Source organism: Rhinopithecus bieti, unplaced genomic scaffold (assembly GCF_001698545.2).
Source record: "Rhinopithecus bieti isolate Rb0 unplaced genomic scaffold, ASM169854v2 scaffold_46235, whole genome shotgun sequence".
NCBI lineage: Eukaryota > Metazoa > Chordata > Mammalia > Primates > Cercopithecidae > Rhinopithecus > Rhinopithecus bieti.
In genome coordinates, this window is record NW_016819762.1 from 1,489,145 (window position 1) to 1,499,096 (window position 9,952).

Here is a 9,952-nt window from a genome sequence, read left to right on the forward strand (position 1 = left end):
TGAAATGGCCTTGTTGTCTGGAGTAATACCCAAAGTTTGTTGTCCCATGGTCATGGAGAACAAGGATGTGGATACAAAAACAGTGAGGTTAAGAGCAGAAGTTTAAAAAAAAAGAATGAGAAGAGCTCTCTGCTGCAGAGAGGGGTCCTGGAAAAATGGGTTGCCAAATCCATGGTGAAATGCAGGGGGGTTTATAGATAAGCTGGCGAGGAGGTGGTGCCTGATTTACATAGGGCACAAAAAACTGGTTATGCCATTTGCATAGGGTGTGAATTTCTTGTATCCCCAACCTAATCTTTTTCATGCACGCAGGTTCTCTGCCTGGACTGTGCCATGTTGCCCATTTCTCTATTAGTGCACATGTGGTAACAAAAAAAGAGAAGATGGAGCCTTGATGTTAGACATGCCTGGCCAGCAGGTAGCCCTTTTCTATTGGCACAGTTGCTGGCATTTGCCCTGCAAGCTTCTAGCTTCCTTATCTATATCTGCAGCTCGATTTTTCAGGCTGCTCTTTGTTAGAAAAGAAATGATTTGGGGGCTGCTTTTGTTAGAAGAGAAGTTCTGCCGAGGACTCTGTTGCCCTCACTATTTGCCCAAATAATTTCTTTCTACCTTCTGTGTCAGTATTTGTTTCAAAGTTAAACTGTAAACTAAGTTCCTCCCAAAGTTAGTTCGGCCTACACCCAGGTATGAACGAGGGCAGCTTGGAGGTTAGAAGCAAGATGGAGGCTGGGTGTGGTGTCTCACGCCTGTAATCCCAGCACTTTGGGAGCCCAAGGCAGGTGGATCACCTGAGGTCAGGAGTTTGAGACCAGCCGGACCAACATGGTGAAACCCCGTCTCTACTAAAAATACAAAAATTATCTGGGCATGGTGGCAGGTGCCTGTAATCCCAGCTACTTGGGAGGCTGAGGCAGGAGGATCGCTTGAATCTGGGAGGTGGAGGTTGTGGTGAGCCAAGATTGTGCCATTGCCCTCCAGCTTGGGTGACAGAGCAAGACTCTGTCTCAAAAAAAAAAAAAAAAAAAAAAAAAAAAGACAGGGAAAAAAAGACAGGGTACAGTGGCTCACGCCTGTAATCCCAGCACTTTGGGAGGCTGAAACGGGTGGATCACCTGAGGTGGGGAGTTTGAGACCAGCCTGACCAACATGGAGAAACCCTGTCTCTACCAAAAATACAAAAAAATTAGCCAGGCATGGTGGTGCATGCCTGTAATCCCAGCTACTCGAGAGGCTGAGGCAGGAGAATCGCTTGAACCTGGGAGGCAGATGTTGTGGTGAGCCAAGATCGCACCATTGCCCTCCAGCCTGGGTAATAAGAACAAAATTCTGTCTCCAAAAAAAAAAAAAGAAAGAAAAGAAAAGAAAAGAAGGAAGATGGAGTGAGTCAGGTCAGATCCCTTTTGCTGTCATAATTTTCTCACTGCTGTACATTTTGCAAAAGTGGTTTAACTGTAGTCAAGCAGTCACCTGCTGACAGCATGTATCTCTCAGGGTGTTGTGATGGTATCTTGCCACTTGAGGTGGAAACTGTGTTTGTTGTCCTTCCAGCTCAGCTTTAGGAAAAACTCACACAGGGATGGAGGGAGGCAGCCTCCTATTAATACTGTCAGAAGTGCTTCAGCCAGAGTGACTCCATCTTGAATAGGGACTGAGAAAAAACCAGGCTGGGACATGCTGGGCTGTATTCCCAGAAGGTTAGGCATTCTTAGTCACAAGCTGTTTATGGTTAAGGAAACAAATTAATAATGTTTACTAAACAGACACAGGACTTAAGAGACCCAGAAATGTCCTGATGTCATGTCCTCATATCTCAAGAACAAAAGCAGTCCTAGTCCAAGAATAAGTTTAACTTTAAAGATAATAATATCGATTCTTCCAAAAAGTAGTAATTACAAAGATTAATCCTTTATCACGAACCCTTGTAGTCAGCACATCTCCCCATGATTTGTTTGTTATCTTATATGTAAACAAGCATTGCACCCTGATGGGAGGTGGGCAGGGGTGAAAAATTATGGGAGGGCAGGAGGGGAAATGTATGGTAAATAAAGTTTGCCTTGTTAGGCAGATAAAAGTCTTTCAAGTGACAAAATTTGCCTGGAACAGCTTTCTTCCTGGTACAGGCACATTTACTAATGAAAATTTCCTTCATAGATGGAAATTTCCTTTACAAAAGGGCAGGTTTTCAGAGCTGCTCATTTGTCTGCAGTTTCTCAAAAAAAAAAAAAAGAAAAGAAAGCCAAGCAGGCTAATAATATGCCAAAGAGGAATATTTTGGGGTGGTATGTCCTGGGCCCCCACAACACCCTCACCCTAGGACCCTCATTACAATCAGTGATTTCATAAAGCCCTCCATTATCACCCGGGCAAAATGTGGCCCAGCTCTCTTTCTTTTTCATCTTCCCTTAAGGTGCCTTCTTGTAAAGTCTCCAAGGCACTCCTGGGGTTGTCCTTGGTTTTACCAGGACAAAAGCAGGGAGAGGTGGTGGAAAGGCAGTCACACATGACTGAGGAGGCAGGTCTTTGAACCTCCCTAAGGGCAGATCCTGACAGTTAGGGGTCTCTCCTAATTTTCCACAACTGGAGGAATTCGATTTTGCTCTCTTGGTCTTGTGAGGGTTTCTTTTGTGTAATCACCAAATGGATTCTTCCTGCCGACTGCACAGACAAAATGAATTCACTGAGACCTCAGCATTGCAGTAAAGAAGAGTCTAGGCCGGGCGCGGTGGCTCATGCCTGTAATCCCAGCACTTTGGGAGGCAGGGCGGGTGGGTCACGAGGTCAGGAGATCGAGACCATCCTGGCTAACACGGTGAAACCCCATCTCTACTGAAAATACAAAAAATTAGCCAGGCGAGGTGGCAGGTGTCTGTAGTCCCAGCTACTCAGGAGGCTGAGGCAGGAGAATGGCGTGAACCTGGGATGCGGAGCTTGCAGTGAGCTGAGATCGCACCACTGCACTCCAGCCTGGGCGACAGAGCGAGACTCTGTCTCAAAAAATAAATAAATAAAAAATAAAAAAAAGAGTCTAGGCTGGACTTGGTGGCTCACACTGAAACTGCCATTGCAAAATTATGACTGAGACAGTGACAGAGATCTGACCTAACCAGCTCCACCTTGCTTCTACCCTCTAAGCTGTCCTTGTTCATTCTCGGGCGTAGGCTGAACAAACTCTGGGGGGAGCTTAGTTTATAGTTTGAAACAAAGAGATGACAGCTCTTTCCTGAAACAAACCCCCTTCTTGCCTACAGACCAGTTGGCCTTTGTAGGACTAACAAATTAGCCAAAAGATTAGAAATTATGGTTTAGCAGTTATGTAGCCAAAGGCTGCAAGATTCTGACCCTCCCCAAATTGCACCTGGGGATAACATCACTATTGTAAAACCTAAGGTCAGTGCTTGAGATATTTTGCAGACCCTGCACTTGATGGATCAGCTGGCATCACTCAGATCAAGAAACTGGCTCATCTGGTCTTGTGGCCCCCACCCAGAAGCTGACTCAGCACAAGAAGACAGTTTTGACTCCCTGTGATTTTATTTCCAACTCAACCGATCAGCAAATCTCAACTCACTGGACCCTACCCAGCAAATTCTCTTTAAAAACTCCAGTCCCCAAACACTCGGGGAGACTGATTTCAGTAATTGTAAACTCTGGTCTCCCATCCAGTTGGCTCTATGTGATTACTCTTTCTATACTGCAATTCCCCTGTACTGGTAAATTGACTCTGTCTAGGCATTGGGCAAGGTGAACCCACTGGGCAGTTGCAACACCTGTAATCCCAGCACTTTGGGAGGCAGTAGGATAACTTGAGCCCAGTGTTAGCAGCGGGTCTGCGGCATACGGGTCTGCAGCAACTCGATTTTTGCTCCTTCAGAGGAAAGAATTCATCTGAGAGGCATAAGGCAGAGTGAGAGACTGAGACAAGTTTCAGAGCAGGAGTGAAGTTCTATTAAAAAGTTTTAGAGCAGGAACAAAAGGAAGTAAAGTACCCTTGGAAGAGGGCCAAGCAGGCAACTTGAGAGATCCAAGTGCCTGGTGTGACCTTTTGATAAGGAATAGCTGGGCTCGTGGCTAAACCCCACCCTTAAGCCTGGAACTGCAGCCCCGAAGTGAAAACAGCTGACCCTTATTCTTCCATCCAAATGTTTACCTTTTGGCCTGCCATGCCCCTATCCTGTGCCCCTAAAAAGACTTCAGCTGGCGGAGCAACACAAGCAGCTGAGTGGCAAGCAGAGAAGCAACTGAGCCTTGGAGACTATGGATAGACAAGGCTAACCTCAGATGGTGCGGCTTCAGGGAAAGATCACCTTCCTGCACCATCCCCATTCCAACTCCTGTCCAGCTGACAGCCACTTCCATCGCCAAATAAAATACTCCACATAAACTACCCTTCAATCCGTGTGTGTGAACCTGATTCTTCCTGGATGCCGGACAAGAACCTGGGTGCCAACCAGGCACAGTGGCTCATGCCTGTAATCCCAGCACCTTGGGAGGCCGAGGCGGGCGGATCACGAGGTCAGGAGATCGAGACCATCCTGGCTAACACGGTGAAATCCCGCCTCTTCTAAAAATACAAAAAAATTAGCTGGGCGTGGCGGCAGGTGCCTGTAGTCCCAGCTACTCGGGAGGCTGAGGCAGGAGAATGGCATGAACTCGGGAGGCGGAGCTTGCAGTGAGCCGAGATGCCGCCACTGCACTCCAGCCTGGGCGACAGAGGGAGACTCCGTAACAACAACAACAACAAGAACCTGGGTGCCGAGAGGGCAGGGGCTTGGATGCTGCTGTGGGGACTGCACAGAGCCTGCTCCTGCCAGAAAGGAGCGACCGGCCAGTTCCAGTGTTCATTCCCTCTAGTTCCTGCACTCACTTGCTGGCCTGCACTCTCTCTCGAGGAGCGGCCAGCGGTGGACTGAAAGGACCCACTCCAGCTACTGCCACGAAGGAGGTCAAGGTCAGGAGAACTATCCTCTCACTTTAACTTGGGGTTTTATAAGTAGGCATGCTTCTGGGGGTTGCATCTCTCCTCCCTTGACTCTTCCTTTGGGGCGGGCTGTCTGCCTGCACAGTGGCCTGCCAGTCATGGGGAGGGGCCGCATGCACAGCCTGTTTACTGGAGTTGTACATATGCTCACTTGAGGCGTGTTCCCCTTTCCAGTCGAGTATTCCTAGAAGAAGGTCATACACCAGTTAAACTCCATTTTCCTCTTAGTGCACATGCTTAAGCCCACTCGCCCGACTTCTGAGATCTCATCAGGAAACTGCCAATCACTAGCTTCAGGTGTTTTCTGTCTATGGGAAGACTGCATTTCTCTGGCACTGGTTGCAACCAATTATTATTTTAGAGAGACAGTGTAACAACTGCCTGACCATCATCTGATGGTTGCTTGACATTCCTGATAGCGGGAGGCCTCTCCTGCCCTGCTCATGTTTGCCTAACTACTCTAACACCAGGAGTTCAAGGCCAGCCTGGGCAACATGGTGAGACCCTGTGCCTACAAAAATCTTAAAAATTCACCAAGTGTGGTGACATGTGCCTGTGGTCCTAGCTATTTAGGAGGCTGAGGTGAGAGGACCACTTAAGCCTGGGAGTTGGAGGCTGAGGTGAGAGGACCACTTGAGCCTGGGAGGTGGAGGCTGCAGTGATCTGTGATCACAACACTGCACTCCAGTCTGGGCAACAGAGCTGTAACCGCCCAACAGATTCTCCTTGTCCAGTGCCTAGATGGAGCTGGTTTATCAAGACAAGGGAATTGCAATAGAGGAAGGGTATATTTCACTCAGAGCTGACTGTATGGGAAATTGGAGTTTTCTTATTACTCACATCAGTCTCCCCAAATTCAGGGATTGGGGGTTTTTAAGGATAATTTGGTGGGTAGACGGTTGGGAAGTGGAGAGTGCTGATTGGTCAGGTGGAAGATGAACTCAGAGTCAAAGCTGTCCTCTGGCACTGAATCAGCTCATGGATGGGGGCCATAAGACCAGATGAGCCAGATTACCAATCTGGGTGGCGTCAGCTGGTGCATGAGAATGAGAATGCAGGGTCTGCAAAGTATTCGAGTACTGATCTCAGGTTTTGTTTTGTTTTATTTATTTATTTATTTATTTATTTATATTTTGAGACAGAGTCTCTGTCACCCAGGCTGGAGTGCAGTGGCATGATCTCAGCTCACTGCAGCCTCTGCCTCTTGGGTTCAAGCAGTTCTCTGCCTCAACCTTCCGAGTAGCTGGGATTATGGGCGCCTGCGGCTACGCCCAGCTAACTTTTTGTATTTTTAGTAGAGACAGGGTTTCACCATCTTGGCCAGGCTGATCTTGAACTCCTGACCTCGTGATCCACCCGCCCTCAGCCTCCCAAAGTGCTGGGATTACAGGTGTGAGCCACCACGCTTGGCCTGATCTTAGGTTTTAAACAGTGATGTTATTCTCAGAAGCAATTTGGGGAGGTTCGGGATCTTGCAACCTCCAGATATGTGACCCCTAAACCATAATTTCTAATCTTGAAGCTAATTTGTTAGTTCTACAAAGGCCAACTGGTCCCTAGGCAAAAAGGGGGTTTGTTTTAGGAAAGGGGGCCGGGCACAGTGGCTCGTGCCTGTAATCTCAGCACTTTGGGAGCCGGAGGCAGGCAGATCACGAGGTCAGGAGTTCTAGACCAGCCTGACCAACATGGTGAAATCCCATCTCTTCTAAAAATACAAAAATTATCTGGGCGTGGTGGCGCATGCCTGTAATCCCAGCTACTCAGGAGGCTGAGGCAGAAGAATCACTTGATCCTGGGAGGCAGAGGTTGCAGTGTGCCCAAGATCACACCATTGCACTCTAGCCTGGGAGACAGAGTGAGACTCCATCTCAAAAAAAAAAAAAGGAAAGGACTGTTATTTGTTTCAAAGTTAAACTATAAAGTAAGTTCCTTCCAAAGTTAGTCTGGCCTATGTCGGGGAATGAGCAGGAACAGTTTGGAGGTTAGAAGCAATATGGAATCAGTTAGGTCAGCTCTCTTTCACTATCATAATTATCTCAGTTATAATTTTTGCAAAGGCAGTTTCAGAGCAAGGCCCTGTCTCAAAAATAAAAACAAGAAAAGTTTAATTGGCTGGGCGCAGTGGCTCACACCTGTAATCCCAGCACTTTGGGAGATCGAGGCAGGTAGATCACCTGAGGTCAGGAGTTCGAGACCAGCCTGGCCAACATAATGAAACCCTGTCTCTACAAAAAATACAAAAATTAGCTGGGCATAGTGACATGCGCCTATAGTCCTGGCTACTTGGGAGGCCGAGGCAGGAGAATCACTTGAACCCAGGAGGTGGAGGTTGCAGTGAGCATAGATCGCACCACTGCACCCCAGCCTGGGCGACAGAGTGAGACTCTGTCTCAAAAAAACTTAAAAAAAAAAAAAAAAAAAAAAAAAGGTTTAATTGACGCAAGGCCAGCCATATGGAACACAGAGTTATTACTCAAATCAGTCTTCTCAAAGCCTTAGAGATTAGGGTTTTTCAAGGATAGTTTGGTGTGCAGGAACTAGGGAATGGGGAATGTTGATTGGGTGGGTATAACATCACAGGGATGTAATAATCAGTCCTTGTGAGCTGAGTCAGGTTCTGCGTGGAGCCAATTGTGATTGTGTTACAATTTATGGAGTCAGCCTATCATCAGAAATGCAAAAGCCAAAGGCAGTGGGGCTCGCCGAGGTGGGACCAGCAGTGAGCTGAGGAGGCAGCGTTCAGGTAGATGCCAGCAACAGCAGTGCTTGCAGCCCCAAGAGAAAAAGGAGTTGGGATACAGAATGCTCATCCTGGCCGGGAGCAGTGGCTCACGCCTGTAATCACAGCACTTTGCAAAGCCAAGGTGGGTGGATCACCTGAGGTCGTGAGTTCAAGACCAGCCTGACCAATAAGGAGAAAACCCATCTCTACTAAAAATTAAAAAAAAAAAAAGTCAGAGGTTGGAGGTTGAGGTGGAGGTTGCGGTGAGCCGAGATCATGCCACTGCACTCCAGCCTGGGTGACAAGAACGAAACTCCATCTTTAAAAAAAAAAAATGCTCATCTTTTCCAGGAGAAAGGCAACTGCAGGTCACAAGAGCAGGTCTCAGGACAGCAAGGGTAGCTGCTGTCCTCTCTGAAGCATTGCTCAGTCATTACCAGCTGACAAGAAATGCGCCTTGTATTATCCCCAGACCCCAAAAAGAAACCACCACATCTAAGAGCATCAGTGACTTCCAGATATAACATGGAGTTCCAGTGGAAGTGATTTCTCAGATGAAGATAAGACACTTTGGTTTTTTTGTTTTGTTTTTGTTTTGTTTGAGACAGAGTCTCGCTCTGTTGCACAGGCTGGAGTGGAGTGGTGCCATCTCAGCTCACTGCAACCTCCGCCTCCCAGGTTCAAGTGATTCTCCTGCCTCAGCCTCCCGAGTAGCTGGGATCACAGGTTCTGACCACCACACCTGGCTAGTTTTTTTTTTTTTTGAGATGAAGTCTCGCTGTGTTGTCCAGGCTAGAGTGCAGTGGCGCAGTCTCGGCTCACTGCAACCTCCTCTTCTCAGGTTCAAACAATTCTTCTGCCTCAGCCTCCTGAGTAGCTGGGACTACAGGCACCCGCCACCGCGCCCAGCTAATTTCTGTATTTTTAGTAGAAATGGGATTTCACCATATTGGTCAGGCTAGTCTCAAACTCCTGACCTCAGGTGATCTGCCTGCCTCAGACTTCCAAAGTGCTGGGATTACAGGCATGAGCCACTGCTCCCAACCAGATAAGACACTTTCTAAATCACAGAGAGGAACCCAAGGGTGCTGCTGTAGCCTCCTAGAAAATGTGCCTGCAAGATTTTCAGTATCAGCAACTTTACGTCTTAGTCTCAAACTTTTCCTGAGTGGTTAGCAGAAAACAGATAACTCTAAAATGTAAGTGTAGAATGGAAATCAAGGACTCTCTGCCACTGGGAAGGGCCGTGTGAATGAGCAACTTGCAAATGCATAGATTCATAGAAGGTGTATTGTCTGGATATTGGGGTGAAATGTAAATTAGTGATGAAAATATCCTTTTATATTAGCTACGTCAAAGAGAAAGAAGAAGACTAGGAAACAGAAAAGTGTCTTTTATGGGGTATTTTAGAATAAATATTTCTAGAAAACAAAGATTTGTTTTTTTAAACATGATGCCCCGTGTCTTATCCATTCTTCCTGCTTTCTGTTTCGTTCTTATCACTTCTTCTCTAACATGCCGTAAATACACTTATCTATCTTGTGAATATTTTCTACTAGAATGTAAGCTCCAGAAGGGCAGATGTTTTGTCTCATTCTTTTCTCTTTAGAAGAGTTGCTGAGGCCAGGTGTGGTGGCTCATGCCTGTAATCCCAGCACTTTGGGAGGCCGAGGTGGGTGGATCACCTGAGGTCAGGAGTTTGAGACTAGCCTGACCAACATGGTGAAACCCCATCTCTACCAAAAAATACAAAAATTCGGCCGGGTGGGGTGACTCATGCCTATAATCCCAGCACATTGGGGGGCCAAGGCAAGCAGATCACTTGAGATCAGGAGTTCAAGACCAGCCTGGCCAACATGGTGAAATCCCATCTCTACTAAAAATACAAAAAATTAGCCGGGCTTGGTGGCGTGCACCTGTAATCCCAGCTACTCGGGAGTCTGAGGCAGGAGAATCGCTTGAAGCTAGGAGGCAGAGGTTGCAGTGAGCCAAGATCGCACTGCTGCACTCCAGCCTGGGAGACAAGAGTGAGACTCTATCTCAAAAAAATAAAAAATAAAAAAAATTCGCTGGGCATGGTGGTGCAAGCCTGTAATCCCAGCTACTAGGGGAGGCTGAGGCAGGAGAATCGCTTGAACCTGGGAGGCAGAGGTTGCAGTAAGCCGATATTGTGCCACTGCGTTCCAGCCTGAGCAACAGAGCAAGACTCTGTCTCAAAAAAAAAAAAAAAAAAAAAAAAAAAAAAGGGG

The 9,952-nt window shown here is 47.2% G+C and overlaps 1 long non-coding RNA gene across 1 annotated transcript in view; it reads left to right on the forward strand.

Annotated features, from left to right (window-relative positions):
* Nucleotides 1-7,594: 7,594 nt before the first annotated feature.
* LOC108519928 (uncharacterized) overlaps nt 7,595-9,952 on the forward strand; it is a 14,682-nt gene continuing 12,324 nt past the window's right edge. The window contains exon 1 of the long non-coding RNA XR_001882765.1: nt 7,595-7,845. This is a non-coding gene — a long non-coding RNA (uncharacterized LOC108519928). The remainder of the gene's footprint in view (nt 7,846-9,952) is intronic.